The sequence below is a fragment of the Carassius auratus genome, chromosome 22 (assembly GCF_003368295.1).
Source record: "Carassius auratus strain Wakin chromosome 22, ASM336829v1, whole genome shotgun sequence".
NCBI classification, from domain to species: Eukaryota; Metazoa; Chordata; class Actinopteri; order Cypriniformes; family Cyprinidae; genus Carassius; species Carassius auratus.
The window spans coordinates 30,801,631-30,828,225 of record NC_039264.1 but is presented as its reverse complement, the minus strand read 5'-3'; the positions used below and the strand labels follow the sequence as shown (position 1 = coordinate 30,828,225).

Sequence of the window (26,595 nt, the reverse complement as noted above, 5' to 3'; positions counted from 1 at the left end):
AAAGTTTTAAGCAGGTAGTTTTATTTTTGTTCCCAGGACATTCTCTCAAAAGTTAGGATAACATTCTCTTAAAACATTCTTAAAATGTTTAGTGAAAACATTGTTAAAACAGTATGCTATAACATTCTTATAAAGTTTTTAGCAGGTAGTTTTATTTTTGTTCCCAGAACATTTTCCTATAAGATATGATAACATTCTCTAAAATAATTCTAAAATTGTTTAGTGACAACATTGTTAAATCAGTATGCTGTAACATTCTTACAATGTTTTAGCGGGTAGTTTTGTTTTTGTTCCCAGAATATTCTCTCAAAAGACAGTTTAACATTCTTTAAAAACATTCTAAAAATGTTTAGTGATAACATTGTTAGAACATCATTCCCTAACATTCTTACAAAGTTTTTAGCGGGTAGTTTTATTTTGGTTCCCAGAATGTTCTCTCAAAAGTTAGGATAACATTCTCTAAAAACATTCTGAAAATGTTTAGTGATAACATTCTTACAAAGTTTTTAGCGGGTAGTTTTATTTTTGTTCCCAGAACGTGCTCTCAAAAAGTTAGATAACATTCTCTAAAAACATTCTGAAAATGTTTAGTGATAACATTGTTAGAACATCAATCCATAACCATCTTACAAAGTTTTAAGCAGGTAGTTTTATTTTTGTTCCCAGGACATTCTCTCAAAAGTTAGGATAACATTCTCTTAAAACATTCTTAAAATGTTTAGTGAAAACATTGTTAAAACAGTATGCTATAACATTCTTATAAAGTTTTTAGCAGGTAGTTTTATTTTTGTTCCCAGAACATTTTCCTATAAGATATGATAACATTCTCTAAAATAATTCTAAAATTGTTTAGTGACAACATTGTTAAAACAGTATGCTGTAACATTCTTACAATGTTTTAGCGGGTAGTTTTGTTTTTGTTCCCAGAATATTCTCTCAAAAGACAGTTTAACATTCTTTAAAAACATTCTAAAAATGTTTAGTGATAACATTGTTAGAACATAATTCCCTAACATTCTTAAAAAAAACACTCAAAATTCTTAGCCATTACATTCTTAAAACATATAATTTTATTAACCTGAAAAAAAAAAAATCAAAATCTAACTCAACATCACATGTTGTAGAACTCAGTAAAGTGCAGTGCATAATTAAGCGTCTGACTGTTGTTTGTTCAGAGTGCTCATCGTCTTTGCTTGTTGTGGTTCTTGCAGAAAAATAATACAGTTGTCTGTATGTTCAAATGTTCTCCTCCTCCAGTTTTCCAGCTGTTCTCCCAGTTAGCAGCACTGAGCTCTATTCACTGTGTGCATGATAGAGTTCTTCCTCATGGCCTATAACAGAGAAGCATACAACAGTGTAAACGGAAAGAATACAAATAATTATTACATCTTAAGATCACAAACAATATTGAAAACTTTCTGAACTACCCAGCCTAATTAGTCTTCACAAACTATGAAAAGACTAATTTATTTGAAGTATGCATATGACACCTTATGAGTATATATACTGCTTCAATAAATTTAAAACACATCTACGTAATCAATTATACATGAATAAAACAACTTGACATTGGCTTGAAAAGCCCAAACCTTGAGCTGAGACTTGAACTTTTTTTTTTATATATATATTTACTCTAGTATTTTATTTACTTTAATAAAGGCCAATATATTTTTAATCTTATTAAAATGTATGCATCATCTTTAAAGTGCAATAATTTATGCAATACATTTTTAACAGGCCTAGAAAAAATATAAAAAATAACAAAATAACAAAAAGATATGCGGAGGAAAAAATAATTTTTAAAATACATTAACTCACCAGTAGAAGATGGGAATTCACTGATTGGTTGGTTGAAAACACAGTAATGAGAAATACTTCTGCTGTCATCTTCCTTTGGAACGATTTTCATTGGTGAAACAGAACAAAACAGTCAATAATTTGTCTAAAATTTTCTTGTTTGTTGAACTAAAATCAAGGTAATATTTGCACTCGTAGAAATATTCTGCAAAATACCTCCCTTGTCATTGTATGTTACTTAAATGCATCATGTTAGAAATAAACTAAACATATTTAATTTTTACCTCAGTATGTTTCTATGTTTCTGTGAATTTATTTATGAGTGGCGTTACACATTTAACTTCTCCATGAAAGTCTCTTCATGAAACAGTTCATGAAACAGTCAGGCAGCACAAGCAGCTGTTTGTGCAGAAGGTTTAAAAAAAAAAAAAAAAAAAGTAAAATCAAAAGATTCATTATTCATTTTAACCCACGGCCACCAATGAAATCCCAGAACTCTCTGACCCTCCATAGACAGCAACGGTACTACCACCACGGTCAAGGCACACAAACATAGTAAGGACATTGTTAAAATGGTCCAGTGGTTGACCCATAAATTTACGAAGCTAAGAGAATACTTTTTGTGCACAAAAAACTAAATAAGCCACTTTCTTCAACAATTCTTTGTCTCCGCATGTGTTCTGAAGATGAATGAAGTTACTGGTTTGGAACAAAATTAGAATGAGTAATTAATGACTGAATTTTCATTTTTGGGTGACGCTAAATACAAGTAGAAACAGCGCATCCTTGTGGTGCAGAGGACACAAAAGCACATACATTGATCTGGAGTGACACAGAGGAGACGATTGACAAAGGAACTGCTGAATAAAGTCATTTTTGTTTTCTTCACTTACAAAAATTATTCTTGTCGCTTCATATAACTCAGATTGCACGTCTGATGGCAGATGGAGTATTCTGAAGACACATTTCATAACTTTTATGGACCTTGACACGGTTATTTACTTGGCAGTCTATGGGACAGTCTCAAGCCTCCAGGTTTTCATCCAAAATATCTTAAATTGTGTTCCGAAGACAACTGGAGCTTTTACGGGCTTGGAATGACATGGGGTAAGTGATTAATTACAAAAATTTCATTTTAGGGTGGAGTATCCCGTACAATACTAATGAACAACTAGGAGTGTGCGATATGACAATTTTGGATCGTGGACAATAAAAATGTCTCCACGATCTGCTTTTGAAGAAATATCGTAGTATCGTGCTACAGTGCATATTCTATCAGCTGCAGCTCTGGAGCCTCCGTCATATAGGCTGTACAATGCCACATGCATTCACAGCAGTGTTAACTCAGCAGTAAAGTTACTCATGTGCTAAGAGTGTTCTTTTAAAGGTTTCATTCGTGTGCTGGTCTGACCTGTGCTTTTTCTGAGCGCCGCATACACCCAAAGGGCATGCACTAAAGCCTGTCAAATAAAACAATAAAATAAAACAAAACACAAAGAGAGAGAGAAAAAAAAAAAAAAACACTCACTCACTGCTCTTGACTGGAGAAGTTGAATACAGTTGCTTTAGGAATCGGTTCATATAGTATCTTATTTTAATATTTGTTCATTTAATTTCTTGAATGGTCCTGCTAAATGCACCTATTGCACCTGAAAATAAAGCACTTTGTTTTATTTGTATGTCATGTGTAGTTGTAATTTATATCTTAGTCATTCTTTATCCTTGTTATTAAAAAAATAACAAAAAAAATTATCCTTGCCTTCCTTGGCCTAAATATCTGCCATTCTTTTTTTTTTCTGTTACCTTGAAAGGATTTGTCTTTATATAGGGAAATTTGTTTGGATGTAATTCTCAGACAACTTGCAAAATAGTAAAACCAACATGACAAAGAATTGTGATAAAATCGTGAATCGTGATATTGCTAAAAAAAAATGTTTTTTCCATATCGCCCATCCCTATGAACAACCAATATACAGGTGCTTCTCAATAAATTAGAATGTCAAGGAAAAGTTCATTTATTTTAGTAATTCAACACAAATTGTGAAACTCGTGGATTAAAATAAATGTATTGTACACAGACTGAAGTAGTCTGTGGTTCTTTCAGTTTTGATGATTTTGGTTCACATTTAACAAAAACCCACCAATGCACGATCTCAACAAATTAGAATATGAAGACGATGAAGATGTATTATTGACAATATTGTATAAAGGGGACCTCAACAAAGTCCTCAAAACATCCCTAAGATTTTGCAGGTAAAATGTTCTAGATTTGTTATTATGTCACATTACAATAAAGTTTGATAAAATAATAATAATAAACTATCTCAGGCCTCAGTGATGTTCCTATAATGTGATCCTAATGTGGCTGAGAGAATGTTCTTTCTTTGTCATCTTGAAACATTGTAACAATGTTTTATTGTTATACAGGTGCATCTCAAATTAGAATGTTTTGGAAAAGTTCATTTATTTCAGTATTTCATCCCAAATTGTGAAACTCGTGTATTAAATAAATTCAATGCACACAGACTGAAGTAGTCGAAGTCTTTGGTTCTTTTAATTGTGATGATTTTGGTTCACATTTAACAAAAACCCACCAATTCACTCTCAACAAATCAGAATATGGTGACATGCCAATCGGCTAATCAACTCAAAACACCTGCAAAGGTTTCCTGAGCCTTCAAAATGGTCTCTCAGTTTGTTTCACTGGGCTACACAATCATGAGGAAGACTGCAGATCTGACAGTTGTCCAGAAGACAATCATTGACACCCTTCACAAGGAGTGTAAATCACAAAAATCAATTGCCAATAAGCTGGCTGTTCACAGAGTGCTGTATCCAAGCATGTTAACCAAAAGTTGAGTGGAACAAAAAAAGTGTGGGGAAAAAAAGATGCACAACCAACCGAGAGAACCGCGGCCTTATGAGGACTGTCAAGCAAACTGGATTCAAGAATTTTATAGAATTTCACAAGGAATGCACTGAGGCTGGGGTCAAGGCATCAAGAGCCACCACACACAGAAGTGTCAAGGAATTTGGCTACAGTTGTCGTTTTCCTCTTGTTAAGCCACTCCTGTACCACAGACAATGTCAGAGGCGTCTTACCTGGGCTAAGGATAAGAAGAATTGGACTGTTGCTCAGTGGTTCAAAGTCCTCTTTTCAGATGAGAGCAAGTTTTGTATTTTTTTTTCGGAAACCAAGGTCCTAGAGTCTGGAGGAAGGCTGGAGAAGCTCATAGCCCAAGCTGCTTGAAGTCCAGTGTTAAGTTTCCACAGTCTGTGATGATTTGGGGTGCAATGTCATCTGCTGGTGTTGGTCCAATGTGTTTTTTTTGAAAACCAAAGTCACTGCACCCGTTTACCAAGAAATCTTGGAGCACTTCATGCTTCCTTCTGCTGACCAGCTTTTTGAAGATGCTGATTTCATTTTCCAGCAGGATTTGGCACCTGCCCACACTGCCAAAAGCACCAAAAGTTGGTTAAATGACCATGGTGTTGGTGTGCTTGACTGGCCAGCAAACTCACCAGACCTGAACCCCAGAGAGAATCTATGAGCTATTGTCAAGAAGAGGATGAGAAACAAGACACCAAAAAATGCAGATGAGCTGAAGGCCACTATCAAAGAAACCTGGGCTTCCATACCACCTCAGCAGTGCCACAAACTGATCACCTCCATGCCACACTGAACTGAGGCAGTAATTAAAGCAAAAGAAACCAATACCAAGTATTGAGTACATGTACAGTAAATGAACATACTTTCCAGAAGGCCAACAATTGACTAGATTTTTTTTTATGATTATTATTGGTTTTATGAAGTATTCTAATTTGCTGAGACAGTGAGACAGTATCACAATTAAAAGAACCAAAGACGTAGACTACTGCAGTCTGTGTGCATTGCATTTATTTAATACACAAGTTGAATTACTGAAATAAATGTACTTTTCCTTGACATTCTATTTTATTTAGATGCACCTGTACTATTAATATGCAAGCTAATAAGCAAAAAGTTAAAAGTGAGAGCTGAACTCTAAAATAAAATGTTACCAATATTAACGTTACCTAGAAAGTAGAAACTAATTAACGTTACAGTACCTTTGTTGTAAATGAAGACTTTTATTGCATCATCCGTGTTCATCGTCAAGCAGGCAGTTTGGGTTCTGGATGAAAACAAATCTAGCGGTTATTAAAAAGCAGCATCCAAAATTAATTCAACGGTTATATAATTCCAAGAAAGTAAGATCCAGCCCCAATACTTAAAGATATCTAACGCTATAACAAATGTGCATGTGAAACACTAAAAGATATATATATATATATATATATATATATATATATATATATATATATATATATATATATATATATATATATATATATATAAAGATGAAGAAGAATCGTGTCATCCTAGATTTAAACAAATTTTTGTGTATGCAAATACGCAAAGGACAAAAAGAAATATGTAAACTGAAAAAGCCATAAAGAAATGTAACGTTACAGGTAATTATTGTGGAAGGGAGAGTTCCGCTGACCTGACCTGGACACAGGTTTGTTGTTAAGGTCACGCACTGTACCCGCGAGTAAAGCATCCTCCAGCACCTCTGTACCCGATTCCGCCGCGTTTGAAGTGTGGAAAAACTCAGTCCATACTCAATTAAGTTCCGTCAAATAAGACGTTTCCGACCACGCACACTGTACATCAATATCTTCAACAACCGTTCGGCGTTCGCGCGTTTCGTCGATTTCAAATTACCTTACGTCACGAGAAAAGTATGCAGTGATTGGTGGATTTAAACGTGGCCCAATCAGCACTTGTCGTCTCCTGTAACACGTTTGGCAACAGATATCAAATGCATTTTGTAATCGAGACCATGGAATTTAGCTGATTTACCACTCAACGCAGCCATTTTAGTAATGTTTTAGCTTTATTAACATGTCACATTAGGCTACTATAAAGGTTTTTTTTTTTTCAAGAACATTTTGTCATCTCAGTCCTCAAAACGATATCCTCATAGCATTTTCCTAATGTGGCTGAAAGAAAGTTCTTCCTTATTATTGTTGAACGTTATGCCAATATTTTATTGAAAACATTGTATAATCTGTTTTTTCAACAACAATTTCCAAAGTTTCCCTGGTAAAATGTTCTAAACAGTAGCAAATTGGGTTTTAGCAGAACCATTTTTCTATTTTTTTTTTTTGTTCTAAATAGAAACCTTTATAAAGGTTCCATAAAGAACTGTTACAGTTTATTTTCAATTAATATCAGTAGCCTAAATATTTTTGTAATTATTAATATTTGTATTAATATTATTTTTATTTTTTATTTATTAATAAATTAGTTATACATAATTTATTAATAATAATAATATTATTATTTTATTATCTGTTTTTGTTCTCTCGCTGTCACTCTGTTGCACTGCGGAAGCTTCTGCCATAAAAACAAATTTCTCATATACTAAACATACCTAGCATTAAAGCTCATTCTTCTTCTTCTGTTAATATTAATTGTCATTCTTCTATCTACCTGATTTTATAATATATTGTGGCTTCTATTTAGGTTTAACATAAACAAATAAACAAACAAACAGCATATGTTAATTATGTACTTTTTTATTGAAATGGCAAAGTGTAGAAAAAATTACCTGGCTCAAACAGCTGTTATTAGCTGAAAACATCAATAAATATAAGTTGACACTGAACATGGAATTAATGAAGACAAGGTTCAAGTGAAATATCTTCTCAATGTCTTTATGTCCATATTTATGTTTCTAATTGCTGATGATGAGGTGGTGGGATGTGACAGCTTCTGAAATACACAGTTAAGTTTAGAGTTACAAGGTGAGCAATTATTTATGTAAAACAATTAGAAAAAGAATGGACAGTATGTGAGCCCTTTATAATGTTAAAAAAGAGGGATATAACGTCATGGGATAAATGTAATGTTATTCATGGCTGGGTTTTTATGCATAAAGTAATTAAAAATAATAATAATTGAATCATGGATCGTTATTTCAACATTTATGTTAGGCCTACTAAGTGAAGAGAAAGTTAGTATCCATGAACAGAGCTGGTCACATGCATTTTCTGTGAAACTAAAAAGAGAAAAAGACATGATTGGCATGAAACTAGTTACCATTTTTAAAAGTTAAATTTATAGAAATTTTAAGAAATGAATCATTTACCTCTTAAGAGTCTGTTGAAAGTCTGTCTTGAGCTCCAGAAAACCAGTAATGATGCGACTTATAATTACAGATTTGAAAAAAAAAAAGGCGGGAAAAAAGATTATGCGTATTATTACGTGTAAAGAATCTTTAAAGAGCCATCTTTATTTAGAGTGTATGTTCCTATAACGTTCTCCATAATCTGTTACCTCAACAACATCCACAAAACATCCTCAAAATGCTGCAGATAAAATGTTCTAGCTTTGTTATTAAGTCACATTACAAGAACGTTTTATAAAAACATTACACAATCTCAGGCCTCAATGACATCCTTAAAACATTGTCCTAATGTGGCTGAGAGAATGTTCTTCCTTTGTTATTTTAAACAATTTTGCCAATGTTTCATCGAAAACATTTTATAATCTGTTACCTCAACAACATCCACAAAACATCCCTAAAAATTTTCAGGAAAATGTTCTAGGTTTGTTATTATGTCACATTACAAGAAAGATTTATAAAAAATAAAAATAAAAAAACTCAGGGTTCAGTGGTATTACTTTAACATTCTCATGATATGGCTGAGAGAATGTTCTTTCTTTGTTATCTTGAAACATTGTAATAATATTTTATTGAGAACATTACATAATCTGTTACCTCAAAAATATCCACAAAACATCCTAAAAATGTTGCAGATAAAATGTTCTAGCTTTATTAATACGTCACATTACAAGAACATTTTATAAAAACATTACACAATCTCAAGTCTCAGTGATGTTCCTATAATGTTCCCCTAATGTGGCTGAGAAAATGTTCTTTCTTTGTTATCTTGAAACATTGTAACAATGTTTTATTGTTATACAGGTGCCATCTCAATAAATTAGAATGTTGTGGAAAAGTTCAATTATTTCAGTATTTCAACACAAATTGTGAAACTTGTGTATTAAATAAATTCAGTGCATACAGACTGAAGTAGTTTAAGTCTTTGGTTCTTTTAATTTTGGTTCACATTTAACAAAAACCCACCAATTCAACATTTCAACAAATTAGAATATGGAGACATGCCAATCGGCTAATCAACTCAAAACACCTGCAAAGGTTTCCTGAGCCTTCAAAATGGTCTCTCAGTTTGTTTCACTGGGCTACACAATCATGGAGAAGACTACTGATCTGACAGTTGTCCAGAAGACAATCATTGACACCCTTCTTCACAAGGAGGGTAAGCCACAAACATTCATTGCCAAAGAAGCTGGCTGTTCACAGAGTGCTCTATCCAAGCATGTTAACAGAAAGTTAACAAACCACAGCCTTATGAGGATTGTCAAGCAAAATTGATTCAAGAATATGAGTGAACTTCACAAGGAATGGACTGAGGCTGGGTTCAAGGCATCAAGAGCCACCACACACAGATGTGTCAAGGAATTTGGCACAGCTACAGCTGTCGTATTCCTGTTGTTAAGCCACTCCTGAGGCGTCTTACCTGGGCTAAGGAGAAGAAGAACTGGACTGTTGCCCAGTGGTCCAAAGTCCTCTTTTTAGATGAGAGCAAGTTTTGTATTTTATTTGGAAACCAAGGTCCTAGAGTCTGGAGGAAGGCTGGGGAAGCTCATAGCTTAAGTTGCTAGAAGTCCAGTGTTAAGTTTCCACAGTCTGTGATGATTTAGGGTGCAATGTCATCTGCTGGTGTTGGTCCAATGTGTTTTTTGAAAACCAAAGTCACTGCACCCATTTACCAATACATTTTGGAGCACTTCATGCTTCCTTCTGCTGACCAGCTTTTTGAATATGCTAATTTAATTTTCCAACAGTATTTGGCACCTGCCCACACTGCAAAAAGCACCAAAAGTTGGTTAAATGACCATGGTGCCTGTGTGCTTGACTGGCCAGCAAACTCACCAGACCTGAACCCCAGAGAGAATCTATGGTCTATTGTCAAGAGGAAGATGAGAAACAAGACACCAAAAAATGCAGATGAGCTGAAGTCCACTATCAAAGGAACCTGGGCTTCCATACCACCTCAGCAGTGCCACAAACTGATCACCTCAATGCCACACTGAACTGAGGCAGTAATTAAAGCAAAAGAAACCAATACCAAGTATTGAGTACATGTACAGTAAATGAACATACTTTCCAGAAGGCCAACAATTCACTTTTTTTTTTTTATTAACTGATTTTTTTTTATTGGTCTTATGAATTATTCTAATTTGTTGAGATCGTGAACTGGTGGGTTTTTGTTAAATGTGAGCCAAAATCATCACAATTAAAATAACCAAATACTTAAATTACTTCAGTCTGTGAGCTGAATTTATTTAATACACAAGTTTCACAGTTTGAGTTGAATTACTGAAATAAATGAACTTTTCCATGACATTCTGATTTATTGAGATGCACTAGTCTCATGTAGTGTACCTTCAGACTGAAGGTCTGGAATTCATGGCAGCTTTCATTGGCCAAGGCCCACCCATGAGGCTGTTTGACCAACATGTGAAACAACCAATCACATTTCTTTTCATTCACCATCATGTTTCGAGGCGTGGAAATGTCGCCACAATGACAGAACAGTGTGTAAAACTTTCGGACATATTTGAAAGATTTTATGCCGTGAACATTAAATATTTCACATACTTTTAAAAATCCAGCGTTTGGTTGATCCTGATAAGCACTTGTCGTCACAGTTGTAAACACGAAAGCTTTCTTCTTTCTTGAGGGGGCTTGGCACCATGGTGTCTTTGTTTCCAGGCAGAACGTTATAGAACCCAACACACACGTCTCATGGAAATCCTGTAGAATTCAACCAATCCGATGAGGACTTCGACACTTCTGAAGTGTTTCCAATTTTTTGTCCCATATGCATCAGAATTTTAGCCAATTGTCCATGGGCATGACGTCTCAGGCTGAGACTAGAGATGCACCTGTAATCTATTACCACAACAACATCCTCACAACATCCTCAAAATGTTGCAGGTAAAATATTCTAGCTTTGTTATTAGGTCACATTACAAGAACATAAAAAATATAATAAAAAAAAATTACATAATCTCAAGTCTCAGTGGTATTACTATAACGTTCTCCTAATGTGGCTGAGAGAATGTTCTTTCTTTGTTATCTTGAAACATTGTAATAATATTTTATTGAGAACATTACATAACCTGTTACCTCAACAACATCCACAAAACATCCTCAAAACGTTACTGTAAAATGTTCTAGCTTTGTTATTACATCATGTTACAATAACGTTTAAAAAAAAACATGTCATCACCTCCCGACTCAATGACATCCTTATAATGTTCCCCTACGTGGCTGTGAGAATGTTCTTTCTTTGTTATCTTGAAACATTGTAATAATGTTTTATTGACAACATTATATAATCTGTTACCTCAACAACATCCTCAAAACATCCTCAAAATATTGCAGATAAAATGTTGTAGCTTTGTTATTACATCTTATTACAAGAACGTTTTATAAAAACATTATACAATCTCAAGTCTTAGTTATGTTCCTATAACGTTCTACTAATGTGGCTGTGAGAATGTTCTTTCTTTGTTATCTTGAAACATTGTAATAATGTTTTATTGACAACATTATATAATCTGTTACCTCGACAACATCCTCAAAACATCCCTAATATTTTGCAGGTAAAATGTTCTAGCTTTGTTATTATATCACATTACAAGAACGTTTTTAAAAAAAACATGACACTATCTCAGGCCTCAGTGATGTTCCTATAACGTTCCTCTAATGTGGCTGAGAGAATGCTCTTTCTTAGTTATCTTGAAACATTGTAATAATGTTTTATTGAAAACATTACATAATCTGTTATCTCAACAACATCCTCAAAACATCCCCAAAATTTTGCAGATAAGATGTTCTAGCTTTGCTATTACATCACGCTACAAGGACGTTTTATAAAAAAGCATAACACCATCTCAGGCCTCAGTGATGTTCCCATAACGTTCCCCAAATGAGGCTGAGAGAATGTTCTTTTTTTGTTATCCTGAAACATTGTAACAATGTTTTATTGAGAACATTACACAATCTGTTACCTCAACAACATTCTCAAAACATCCTCAAAATGTTGCAGATAAAATGTTCTAGCTTTGTTAATACAAACCTGATTCCAAAAAAGTTGTGACACTGAACAAATTGTGAGTAAAAAGGAATGGAATCATTTACAAATCTCATAAACTTATATTTTATTCACAATTGAATATAGATAACATATCAAATGTTGAAAGCGAGAAATTTTGAAATGTCATGCCAAATATTGGCTCATTTTTGATTTCATGAGAGCTAACCATTCCAAAAAAGTTGGGACAGGTAGCAATAAGAGGCCAGAAAAGTTAAATGTACATATAAGGAACAGCTGGAGGACCAATTTGCAACTTATTAGGTCAACAGGCAACATGATTGGGTATAAAAAAAGCCTCTCAGACTGGCAGTATCTCTCAGAAGTCAAGATGGGCAGAGGATCACCAATTCCTCCAATGCTGCGGCGAAAAATAGTGGTGCAATATCAGAAAGGAGTTTCTCAGAGAAAAATTGCAACGAGATTGAAGTCATCATCATCTACAGTGCATAATATCTTCCAAAGATTTAGAGAATCTGGAACAATCTCTGTGCTTAAGGGTCAAGGCCTGAAAACCATACTGGATGCCCGTGATCTTCGGGCCCTTAGACGGCACTGCATCACATACAGGAATGATAGTGTAATGGAAATCACAACATGGGCTCAGGCAGGGGCGGACTGGGACCAAAAAGTGGCCCTGGACTTTCTGGCCCACAGCAGCCCACCACATCCTAACACATCTGCCCCTGTTTTGATGTCATTTATTAATTTAATATTTAAGTAAACAGTTTGGGAATTTTAACCAATAGGGCAACTGATCCTCCGTTGAAACAAACAAAAAAACTGTGTGCAGCAGCTGTTCATTTAGCGACTCATAGTGAGCGATACATGCTCACCACGACACAAACAATCTCCTAAAACTCACACTTTGCATTCAGTTAACAGATCCATACGAATCATGCATGAAATAGAAGTTTATAAAGTCAAACGATAGCTTTATGTGCTTTACAGATTAACTTGAAGTCTTTATTCATTCGAAATGTTCAATAATAGATCATCTTTGGTTCGTTAATACAAGTTCATGATCCGATTCGTGAACAGATGATTCTTTTGAGTCAATCTTTTAAAATAATCATTTATTTTGTTGAACGAAACCTTGATCTTGATCGTTTGCACTTGTTTCTAAATCTTGCCGATTCAAGCATTTTAAACAATTCACGTGCATTCAGAGCTTTCGCGCACTCATTCAAAACACGCGCCGAGAGCAGCATTTCAGACAGTGCGCTTACACAGAATTAATTCATCTTTCGCGTATCCTAACTTCTGAATTAACACATACAAACACAATTATCTCAAAATAATTGTCTCCGTCATTTAAAAAAAAATATATGTATATTTTTGTGTACCGGGTGGGCGGGCCCATACTGGCCAGCGGCCCACCGGGAAAAGTCCCGGTGCTCCAGATGGCCAGTCCGCCCCTGGGCTCAGGAATACTTCCAGAAAACATTGTCAGTGAACACAATCCACCGTGCCATTCACCGTTGCTGGCTAAAAATCTATAGGTCAAAAAGACGCCATATCTAAACATGATCCAGAAGCGCAGGCTCATTTAAAATGGACTGTGGCAAAGTGGAAAACTGTTCTGTGGCCAGACAAATCAAAATTTGAAGATCTTTTTGGAAAACTGGAATGCCATGTCACCCGGACTAAAGAAGACAAGGACAACCCAAATGGAGATCAGAGCTCAGTTCAGAAGCCTGCATCTCTGATGGTATGGGGTTGCATGAGTGTGTGTGGCATGGGCAGCTTACACATCTGAAAAAGGCACCATCAATGCTGAAAGGTATATCCAAGTTCTAGAACAACATATGCTCCCATCCAGACGTCGTCTCTTTCAGGGAAGACCTTGCATTTTCCATCATGACACTGATGACCAAGTGTTGAGGTGTCCTTGAGCAAGACACCTATCCCCAGCTGCTCCCTACGAGCTGGTTGGCGCCTTGAATGGCTGACACCACATTCGGTGTGGGAATGAGTGTGTGAATGGGTGAATGTGAGGCAAATTGTAAAGTGCTTTGGATGGCCATGTGGTCTGTTGAAAGCGCTATAAATCCATTTACCATTTACAATGCCAGACCACATACTGCATCAGTTACAACATCATGGCTGTGTAGAAGAAGGATCCGGATACTGAAATGGCCAGCCTGCAGTCCAGATCTTTCACCCATAGAAAACATTTGGTGCATCATAAAGAGGAAGATGCGACAAAGAAGACCTAAGACAGCTGAGCAACTAGAAGCCTGTATTAGACAAGAATGGGAGAACATTCCTATTCCTAAACTTGAGCAACTTGTCTCCTCAGTCCCCAAATGTTTGCAGACTGTTATAAAAAGAAGAGGGGATGCCACGCAGTGCTAAACATGGCCTTGTCCCAACTTTTTTGAGATGTGTTGATGCCATTTAAAATCAACTTGTTTTTCCCTTAAAATGATAAATTTTCTCAGTTTAAACATTTGATATGTCATCTATGTTGTATTCTGAATAAAATATTGAAATTTGAAACTTCCACATCATTGCATTCTATTTTTATTCACAATTTGTATAGTGTCCCAACTTTTTTGGAATCAGGTTTGTACGTCACATTAAAAGAACGTTTTATAAAAACATTACACAATCTCAAGTCTCAGTGATGTTTCTATAACGTTCTCCTAATGTGGCTGAGAGAATGTTCTTACTTTGTTATCTTGAAACATTTAATAATATTTTATTGAGAATGTTACATAATCTGTTACCTCAACAACATCCACAAAACATCCTCAAAATGCTGCAGATAAAATGTTATACTTTGTTATTAAGTCACATTACATGAATGTTTTATAAAAACATTACACAATCTCAGGCCTCAATGACATCCTTAAAACATTCTCCTAATGTGGCTGAGAGAATGTTCTTCCTTTGTTATCTTGAAACCTCATGCCAGTGTTTTATTGAGAACATTATATAATCTGTTATCTTAACAACATTCTCAAAACATCTTTAAAATCCTCAAAATATCCTCAAATGTTGCGGATAAAATGTTCTATGTTTGTTAAACCATCACATTAGAAGAATGTTTTATTAAAACATTTTATCACCTCAAGCCTCAATGTTGTTCTTATAACATTCCCCTAATGTGGCTGAGAGAATGTTTTTCATTTGTTGTCTTGAAACATTGTCAAAATGTGTTTTTGAGAACATGTTATAATCTGTTACCTCAACAACATCTACAAAACATCCTCAAAATGTTGTGGATAAAATGTAATATGTTTGTTAAACCATCACATTAGAAGAATGTTTTATTAAAACATTTCATCACCTCGAGCCTCAATGTTCGTATAACGTTCTACTAATGTGGCTGAGAGAATGTTCTTCCTTTTGTTATCTTGAAAAATTGTAACAATGTTTTATTGTTATACAGGTGCCATCTCAATAAATTAGAATGTTGTGGAAAAGTTCAATTAATGTTTTATTGACAACATTTTATAATCTGTTACCTCAACAACATCCTCAAAATGTTGCAGATAAAATGTTCTATCTTTGTTAGACCGTCACATTAGAAAAACTTTTTAAACAAAACATTTGATCACCTCAAGTCTCAGTGATGTTCTTTTAACGTTCTACTAATGTGGCTGAGAGAATTTTCTTCATTTGTTACCTTGAAACATTGTTAAAATGTGTTTTTGAGAACATTATTTAATCTGTTACCTCAACAACATCCTCAAAATGTTGCGGATAAAATGTTCTATATTGGTTAGACCGTCACATTAGAAGAATGTTTTAAACAAAACATTTCATGACCTCAAGCCTCTATGATGTTCTTAGAACGTTCTGCTAATTTGGCTGAGGGAATGTTCTTCATTTATTTTCTTGAAACATTGTCCCAATATGTTTTTGAGAACATTTTATAATTTGTTACCTCAACAACATCCTCAAAACATCCTCAAAATGTTACAGATAAAATGTTCTATCTTTGTTAAACCATCACATTAGAAGAACGTTTTAAACAAAACATTTGATCACCTAAAGCATGAATGATGTTCTTAGAACGTTCTGCTAATGTGGCTGAGGGAATGTTCTTCATTTGTTATCTTGAAACTTTGTGCCAGTGTGTTTTTGAGAACATTTTATAATTTGTTACCTCAACGACATCCACAAAACATCCTCAAAATTTTACGGATAAAATGTTCTATCTTTGTTAAACCATCACATTAGAAGAACGTTTTGTTAAAACATTTCATGACCTCAAGCCTCAATGATGTTCTTATAACGTTCTAGTAATTTAGCTGAGAATGTTCTTCATTTGTTATCTTGAAACATTGTGCCAATGTGTTTCTGAAAACATTTTATAATCGGTTACCTCAACAACATCCTCAAAACATCCTCAAAATGTTACAGGAAGAATGTTCTATCTTTGATAAACCGTCACATTAGAAGAACATTTTAAACAAAACATTTCATCACCTCAAGCCTCGATGATGTTTTTATACTGATCTACTAATGTGGCTGAGAGAATGTTCTTCATTTGTTGTCTTGAAACATTGTCCCAATGTGTTTCTGAGAACATTTTATAATATGTTAGCTCAACAACATCCTCAAAATGTTACAGATAAAATGTTCTATCTTTGTTAAACCATCACATTAGAAGAACGTTTTAAACAAAACATTTGATTACCTAAAGCATGAATGATGTTCTTAGAACGTTCTGCTAAAGTGGCTGAGAGAATGTTCTTCATTTGTTATCTTGAAACATTGTGCCAGTGTGTTTTTGAGAACATTTTATAATCTGTTACCTCAGCAACATCCAAAAAACATCCTCAAAATATTACAGATAAAATGTTTTATCTTTGTTTAATCATCACATTTGAAGAACGTTTTAAATAAAACATTTCATCATATCAAGTCTCAATGGTGTTCTTAAAACATTCTACTAATTTGGCTGAGAGAATGTTCTTCATTTGTTATCTTGAAACATTGTGCCAATGTGTTTTTGAGAACATTTTATAATTTGTTACCTCAACGACATCCAAAAAACATCCTCAAAATGTTACGGATAAAATGTTCTATCTTTGTTAAACCGTCACATTAGAAGAACATTTTAAACAAAACATTTCATCACCTCAAGCCTCAAAGATGTTCTTATAACGTTCCACTAATCTGACTGAGAGAATGTTCTTCATTTGTTATCTTGAAACTTTGTGCCAGTGTGTTTTTGAGAACATTTTATAATCTGTTACCACAGCAACATCCTCAAAATGTTGTGCATAAAATGTTTTATCTTTGTTAAATCATCACATTTGAATAACGTTTTAAATAAAACATTTCATCATATCAAGTCTCAATGATGTTCTTAAAACATTCTACTAATTTGGCTGAGAGAATGTTCTTCATTTGTTGTCTTGAAACATTGTGTCAATGTGTTTTTGAGAACATTTTATAATCTGTTTCCTCAACAACATCCTCAAAATGTTGCGGATAAAATGTTCTATCTTTGTTAAACCATCACATTAGAAGAACATTTCAAACAAAACATTTGATCACCTCAAGTCTCAATGATGTTCTTATAACGTTCTACTAATGTGACTGAGAGAATGTTCTTCATTTGTTGTCTTGAAACATTGTGCCAGTGTGTTTTTGAGAACATTTTATAATCTGTTACCTCAGCGACATCCTCAAAACTTCCTCAACATGTTTTGGATAAAATGTTCTATCTTTGTTAGACCGTCACATTAAAAGAATGTTTTAAATAAAACATTTCATCACCTCAAGCCTTAATGATGTTCTTAGAACGTTCTACTAATATGTCTGAGAGAATGTTCTTCATTTGTTTTCTTGAAACATTGTGCTAATGTGTTTTTCAAAACATTTTATAATATGTTACCTCAACAACATCCTCAAAACATCCTCAAAATGTTACAGAAAGAATGTTTTATCTTTGTTTACACTTAACGTTATAGGAAAATTTTTTAAAATTATAAACATTCTTAGAACATTTTTTAAACATTACAGTAAAATGTTTTCTTTCAAACATTTAAAAATCTTTTACGGAATGTTAGCCAAAGTTCTGAGAACGTTCCCTGCTAGCTGGGAAGACAGAGCAGGATACTTATGTTATAAAAAATAATCTCAGCTCTCAGATTCTGTCAATTTTATTACAAAATTCAAGCAATAAGTTTTGCCGCTTGTAAATGTGACGTGACAGATCCCTATAGTGGCACGTGAACCGATCATCTCTAGCTAATAGTAAATAAACACGAATGAACAATGTTGAAGATACATTACTTACCGAAATGTATATTCCTCCTCATATCGATCAATCAGTTTTTTTTTTCAATGCGCAAAGAGGTCAATAATACTGCTGGAGAACAATTATGTCACATAACATTTACCTTGGGAAAGCCATTTAATTACCATGTAGCACGTTAGTTGGCTAGAAAAAAAAGAGCTATAGAGAATATTTAGTTAATTATCTGTACGCCTACTATATTACATATTTGTAATATATTTGACTGATGCGACTTATACTTAGGTGCGACTTATAGTCCGAAAAATACTGTAAACATGTTACTAAACCTAATACAATTCTGCTTAATTACTAAAATGTTTAGATTTTTTTTTACACCAATCTATCTGAAGTTGGATGTACATACATCTAATGAATGAAATTGGAGTGTTTAGTCATTGACAAAGCTTCAAAAATAAGGTGTTTGACTATGGGGCGAAAAGAGCAGGAGAGACGGAAGAGAAAGCAGGCAGCAGCGTCATTGTTGCAGAATATTGAACATATGTTCAAAAAAACTGGCAAACAGGGTAAGGTTGTTATATTTACTACATAACCTCTAACACTGGATAGCTAACAGTCGTCAACCCCACTGGAGCAGAAGGTAGCTGAGGTTGTTCCTGAAATAGCTACAGTAAATTTTCTATCTAAGATCTATAAACCACAAAATTATAAAAACACCAAAATATTTTTAATTTGTTATAGGCTAGGCTAAACTGCTTCTTATCATACATATAAATCATGTGAAACTATAGTTATTGTTTTGTTATTAATATTTTTTTTTCTTTTAAAGTACCTTGTTTGTCTTCCAAAAAGTATGAAGCCAACTGTTACTGGATAACAGGAACATATAACTTTGCAAGTAAACTATACAAGTGTATTTCAGATAATGAAACAGTTGGATTCACTTTATACTCACTGACCAATGCATATACTGTATATTTACAGATGATTCGCAACAGCTCAGGGAAGCTCAAATGTAGTCTTTAAACTTATGAACTGTGTATGGACTGACAAAGGTGTTACGTGAGGAAGCAATTTGACAACAATGCAGTAAATATTTTAGGTGCATCAAAAAGAGTGCTCGTTAAGATACCAGCGGATAAACTAATCCAGCACAAATTAGTGCATAAAAGGTCACCAAAATGAAGTATTTGAACCTCATAATTAAATACAAAAGGTGGAGGAAAAAACTGAAAAAAGGTCCACTTTTTGAAAAAAAGACCCCCCCCCCCCTTTCAATAGGCTGGCTACGAACCTGTTTATACATGTTTTAACATAATTTATTCATAACTAACATAGACTAGACCACTTGGAAGTTGTGACATCTTAACATCTCAGCATTCTAGACATAGGCTCATTAAACCTATAAATAGACCAACGCACCAATAAAAACGAGTCATTTTTAACAAATTAAATTGAGATAAATTTTTTATTAAGATGAGTATTTGGCACTAACGAAATAAAGATAAAGGCTCTGTCGGATTTGCTTCGCACTAGATGATATTTAATAAAAGAATAATGCCAACATTAGCGTAAATACTCTGTCCACATTATGCATTTAAGACTCAATTGTATGGGATTTAAATCCTGCCATGATTCAAAACTGAAAATACAGTTCTGAAAGGTTGAAACTAAGTGTTCGAAAGCTCAAAATCTTACAAAAAAAAGTTTTGCAAGATCGAAAAATAAGATTTGCAAGCTTGCAAAATGTAAAAAAAATAAAAATATTTCTGCAAACATTATGTTGTTTTTGAGATTTCCTTCTTCAGAACTGCAACATTTTTTTTAGGATGTTGCGCAAAGAATTTTTCAGAGTTTCAAATTTGTCACTGTTCTCCCACTGTATTAGATTGTTTTCCAGGTTTGAAACCTTGTAAATGGTGACCTGAAAACTGGTGTGCGAATGTGTGGAAAAAAGTTTTGAAACTCTGAAAACAGAGCTTTGCAGGCTTGCAAAGTGGTAAAAAAAAATCTCTTCAAACATAATTTTGTTTTTGAGTTTTCCTTCTTCAGAAGTGCAACACTCTTTTTAATGGTGTTGTGCAATCATTTTTTCAGAGTTTTGAATTTGTCACTGTTCTCCCAGTGTACAGTTTGCTTTCAAGATTTGAAACCTTGTAAATAGTGATCTGAAAACTGGTGTGCGAATAGGTGAAAAATAGTTTTGAAACTCTGAAAACTGAGGTTCGAAAGAGCGAAACTTATTACATTGCATTACATTTGCAGACAATTTTTTCAGAGCTGAGTTTACAACACCCACTTTGCGGAGATACGCTCACACAGTTGCGAGCTTGCGACTCACGTGATTTGTGGCAGCGTTGTCACGCAGCTCTGCTCTGAAACTCTGAAACTCAGACTGAGCGAAAATTAAGCTTCGCAACTAAAAAAAAAAGCCTGGAGGGAGGGCCTTCTGCTCTTGGCCAATGCTTTGCTGTCTGCTGACGTACAGTCCAATCACAAGTCGTATTTACTGGAAAGGTGTGTGTTTTCAACTCGATGCGGTGCGGACGCGCCTGGAGAAAACGAGCGCGTCACACCATCGCTTCCATTATGAGCGCGCATACCGCGCGCCTACACTGGAAATAACAAGCTTGAGCGCGCAAAAGACGCGATATGTGAACGGCTCCTTACTATGCACTGTTGTAGCTACAAAATTAATAGCACATTTGTGCTCGCGCACATGTGCTACTTAATGTTCAATGAATATAAAAACGTAAAACATTTTTTTTCATGGCTTAAATTATAAGGACATTCTAACTCTATTTATTAATTCTAACAGGCTTCATTGCGCAGTGAATGCTTTTGGACTCTTAGGACGTGTTTTGTTGGGTTTTGCAAAGTCAGTGACTCAACATGTCAGCTCTATATATGTTTTAAACATTATATATTTATTAGCCTACTTATGTTATATATATACTTATATGTTATATATATACTACTTATATAATATATGAAAATACAGATGTTTAGATTATAATTCAGGTGTATTTTTTATCATTTTTTTACAAAATATAGATTTTAAAATGTCTCAATACATATAGCTTATAGTGATTGCAGAAAAAAGTTAACCATGCATTCATAAATTTGTTATAGGCAATTATTTATAATTTTACTGAAATATTTTAATGAAAGTAAAAAATACACTGTACACCTTTCTGAATATTTAATTATAGTATCTAAATATTCTTTTGGATGCACAATAGAAGTCACTTTAATTGTAATATTCGCTCTCTACATGAAGAGAGAGTCAGTGGTCTGCTGCGTGAGGAAAGTGAGTCGTTCGCTGCGTGAGGAAAGTGAGTCGTTCGCTGCGTGAGGAAAGTGAGGTGAGTGTGTATACTGATACACCGCCGGACTATCAGTGGTAAACTCAGTGGATACCGGCAATTGTATGGTGAATTCCAGCGACAAGTCGGTAACCTTATTGTAGAAGCGGACCGCACGTCATCCTAGACGGGACCGCCTTGTGGCCAGAAATCTATCCTGTGCGCTTTTGTCATTGGCGGAGCAGTCGGTTAATCCCACCTTTCCAGTAAATACGACTTGTGATTGGACTGTACGTCAGCAGACAGCAAAGCATTGGCCAAGAGCAGAAGGCCCTCCCGAACCCGACCGAACCCCGGGCAAAGATTTTCAGCTCTAATTCAAACCGCGACTCCAGATCGGGGATTCAAACCGCGCAAACCGCGCTTTGCGAATCGTTTGATTCACCTTGGGGATTCAAACCGCGTGTCGCGAATCGTTTGATTCACCTTGGGGATTCAAACCGCGTGTCGCGAATAATTTGATTCAGATCGGGGATTCAAACCGCGCGTCGCGAATCGTTGATTCAGATCGGGGATTCAAACCGCGCTTCGCGAATCGTTTGATTCGGATCGGGGATTCAAACCGCGCATCGCGAATCGTTTGAATCATATCAGCACTAATCGCGAATCATTTAATTCAGACCGAGCTTATGATTCAGATCGGGGATTCAAACAGCGCGTCGCAAATCGTTTGATTCACCTCGGGAATTCAAACCGGGCAAACCGCGCTTCACGAATCGTTTGATTCGGATCGGGGATTCAAACCGCGCATCGTGAATCGTTTGAATCATATCAGCACGGATCGCGAATCATTTGATTCAGATCGGGGATTCAAACAGCGCGTCGCGAATCGTTTGATTCACCTCGGGGATTCAATCCGCGCAAACCGCGCTTCGCGAATCGTTTGATTGGGATCGGGGATTCAAACCGCGCATCGCGAATCGTTTGATTCTTGAAATTGAAATTAAGTTATATTTTTCTATATTCTGTTTTGAGTAGTCCAACAATCCAAAGAAACCATTCTTAAAACAGAAAGAAAAGTCGCATATAGAAAAATGAGATCGGATGAAAATAAATCTGAGCAAAATGTTTCTGAATGCAAAAGAAAGAGTTTCTTATATTCAGTTAAATAAAACATCCTGAAGCTGGTTGTCTAAAATCTTTTACGTTTTCTCAACATTTTATTTCATTCAGTGTAGCAACAAGTTTGATCAAAGAATAAATGTCTGTTGTCAGCTGTTACGTCCCCACCAATGCTAAACTAAACCTAGACCCTTGATGCAAGCCAGTCTTCAACAGAATAGAAAATAATACTATGGAAGTCAATGGGTGCCGGCAATTGTCTGGTTCCCAACATTCTTCAAAATATTTTCTTTGGTTTAGCAGAAGACTGAAACTCACGGGTTTGGAACACCTCTTAAATGACAATGTCCCTTTAATAAATGTCCCTTTTTGAGGCCTGTGAGGCATCATTGGACACATTGATTTATTTTATTATTTTTATTATGCCATACATCGAAAAACATTAAAATGAGAAGGAAAAAAGATGAACAACATTAATATGAAAACTATGCCAGAGAACAATAACAAAAAAAATAAAAAAATAAAAAAATATTTTGGATGGTGTCACTTTATACAATAGCATACCTGTTTACAATATTATAAGTTCGAATAGCTTTTTTACTTGTGCAATTACACAGAATCTTACAATACAGCTTTTAAAAGTTTGGTTTGGAGCCTGACCACTTCATTTTATGAATATAAAACTTCCCCATTAAAATTAACAATTGTATGAAATATTCTTCATCTTTGTCAACTCCAATGTTTTCTTAATAAAAAACTCCACATCAATCCAAATTTTTTCTACAATGAAAAAATGAATGAAAAATATTTGTCATGTCTAATTTAAAGTGTTCCTGCACATGTTTAACTGGATATATTCTATGCATTATTTTAAAAGAAACCTCTTTCACTTTATTATTAATATAGAATTTGTCTAATGTTCACCAAGCTTTACGCTAATTCACATCTCCAAATACAGAAGACCAGAAAAACAGGCTGGAGGATAAACAATGTCATTAAGTATATTCCTAATATAATTATTTGAGACTCTATTTTGTATAATCTTTCTATTACCAATAAATATTTTACTCTTGATCTCTTCAAAATTCAAATCTTTCTCATCTGATGCGTTTTTAAGAAGAAACTAAACTATTTGAGGGATGGCATCCATTACAAAAAAACAGTAATCAAAATATAAAGATTTATTTTTGTAGAAGATGTCTTTGTTGTTCCAAATATAGTACCTCCTTGGTGAGAAATTATGTTTACAGGCCAGAGTCCATGCCATAAGAGCTTGTTTATGATATTTTGCAAGCTTCACCTGTATTTTTTCAATTGAATAATTGCACTTCAACAAAAATTCGAGATCACCCAATTGCTTGAACAAATACATTTTTAAAAACATTGTTTAACGTATCATAACTCAACACCTCTAGACCACCATGATCTTTGGAGTTGCATAAAATCTCTTTTCTTGCGTAATGAGGCTTGTTTTTTCCAGACAAAATTAATAAGTGTTTTATCCAGTTGCTTGGTAACTTTAGGAGGAATATCCAATGATAAGGATGTATAGACTGATCTGGAAATACCTTCAGCTTTAGACAGAAGTACCCATCGCTGAATTGACAAATCCCTTTGCATCCACATATTAAACCTCTTACTTGTTTTAGTAATAATTGGATTGAAATTTAAATCATTACGAAAATATTCATCTTTACATATAACAACTCCCAGATATGTCCCTTGGTTTTTAATTGGAATATTATGGAAATTATTTAAAAAAACATTTGTTGAGAGGAAACACAACTGACTAATTCATATTCATTCTTAACCCTGATACTTCTGAAAATTCTTTTATACAGTTCACTGCTTTAATGATTTCATTCAAATCTTTCACAAATAAAGGTAGTGTTATCGGCAAACTGACACAACTTAAATGTTCTCCCTAATGCAGCAATTCCTTGAAAATCACATTTTTAATGTTAAGGGCCATTATTTGCATTGCTAACAAAAACAAAATAGGTGAGATCGGACACCCGTGCCTTATTCCTCTACTGATATTAAATCTGCCAGAAGTCCCCCTTGCTCATTTTACAGAACTTCTACATCCTTTGTATAAGGTTTTGATAGCATTTTGAAAAGAACTGCCAAAGCCAAAAAAATTCAATTGATCTGAATAAAAAATTGTGTTCAAAATCAATCAAATAAAACTATCATCTAAAATATATATGTAGTCTACCATATCTAATATTATTACTAATGTGTCTTCCTTGAATAAATCCAGTCTGTTCCTCATCTATGATACATTTTAATCCTTTTTTCAGTCTTTTGGCAAAAATTAGAGCTAATAATTTGGCATCATTATTTAATAGACCAATGGATCTCCAATTTTCTAAATAAAGAATCTTTTTGTTTGGCTTCGGGATTAATGTAATAACACCTTGTCTTAACGAGGCGGGTAATTGCCCTTTTTCAATGGATTCTATGAACACTGCTAGTAAAAAAGGAGCTAAATGGTCTTGAAAGATTTGATAAAACTCACTAACAAGCCCATCATTATCTTTAAGGTTACCAATTCATTCTATAACTTCCTCCAATTTTAAATCATCATCGATAACTTTGGCTTTATCTTTGACACTATTAAGAAAGTTATTCAAATCAGAAGATACTAATTTAGAAGTATATATTTCCGTTTTTCCAAATTAAAAAAGATTTAGTGTTTTGTTTTCCCCCTGTTCCAACCATTCATATATCTTGATCTGATAAATGCACCCTCTGCTTTTTCTTTGTACATATTACCAAGTTGTTCTTGAAATGATGATACATCTATTAATTCCTGCATATTTAAATCACCTTTACTGGACAATCGCATTATTTCTTTAATGACCTTATATTCATTTTGTCTTTGACTTGAAGCGATGTATTTCCCCATTGAAATAGCTCAGTTCCTAATTTCATATTTTAATATCTCCCATTATTTTAGCCCGAGTCCAGTGTTTGTCAATTATTTTTGAAGCCGTTATTTTAAAATAATGATTATCTAATAACTTTTTATTCAATTTCCAAAAAACGCTCATGAATCACGTGACACTCGTTCCCGAGGAACTCGAGCGGCATTCTGAACATTTTCAGATCACCATGACAACCGGAGGAACGGGACGGACGGGTTTGCGTTCTGTTGCCATGAGGACGGGGAGTGAAGGGACACGCCCCTCTCGCGCTCACTCTCTGCTGGGATTCACTCTCGTTCACAGCGACTCTCTCGAATCAGTGATTCACTGAGTCATTTCATTCCTCAGCTTTTCAAAGCATCTGAAAAAATCATGAAGATATTTGAAACGCACGAGTGTCTGAGAACAGACTAGAATCCATTAATAAGTCACTTTTTAATCCATCTAGAATTAACACGACCAATGTAAATTAACGTAATAATTTAAACGACCAATCATATCATTTATAAACACGAGATGTCTATTTATTTTACATTAAACAAGTATCTAAATAGTTAATTAAAATATTTATGAAAACTGACTTAAAATCTAGGCCGTATACTATTATTAAATCAGTTATATAAATATTTCAATTTAACAAAACCGTTACATAACTTATATATAATCATAAATATTATATTAAATATATTACAAGCATTAGCAATAACATGTTAATTATTGACGAAATTGTATATTATTTAGATATTACATGCTAAGTCAAATTATAGTGTATTAAACATGTAAACGTACGTTATTATATATAGAGAGTACTAGTTGTTATTTATAAAATCAATAATATGTTCAAAAAAATGTCTTTGCAAGTCTACAAACAAAGCATAGTAATTTGAAGGACTTGTAGAAACATTAACCGTGCAAATCTGATTCCTGAAAGAGCCTCGAGTTC

General features: G+C 34.3%; 1 long non-coding RNA gene across 2 annotated transcripts; it reads right to left on the bottom strand.

The window, feature by feature from the left end:
* Nucleotides 1-135: 135 nt before the first annotated feature.
* On the bottom strand, nt 136-6,533 carry LOC113040358 (uncharacterized). 2 transcript variants are annotated; one of them, XR_003275194.1, is made up of 4 exons: nt 6,324-6,533; nt 5,887-5,951; nt 1,819-1,891; nt 136-1,331 (listed from the first exon to the last, which is right to left on the bottom strand). It is a non-coding gene; the product is annotated as an uncharacterized LOC113040358 (long non-coding RNA). The 2 variants fall into 2 exon arrangements; XR_003275193.1 differs by having other exon boundaries at nt 6,329-6,533.
* Nucleotides 6,534-26,595: the final 20,062 nt, after the last annotated feature.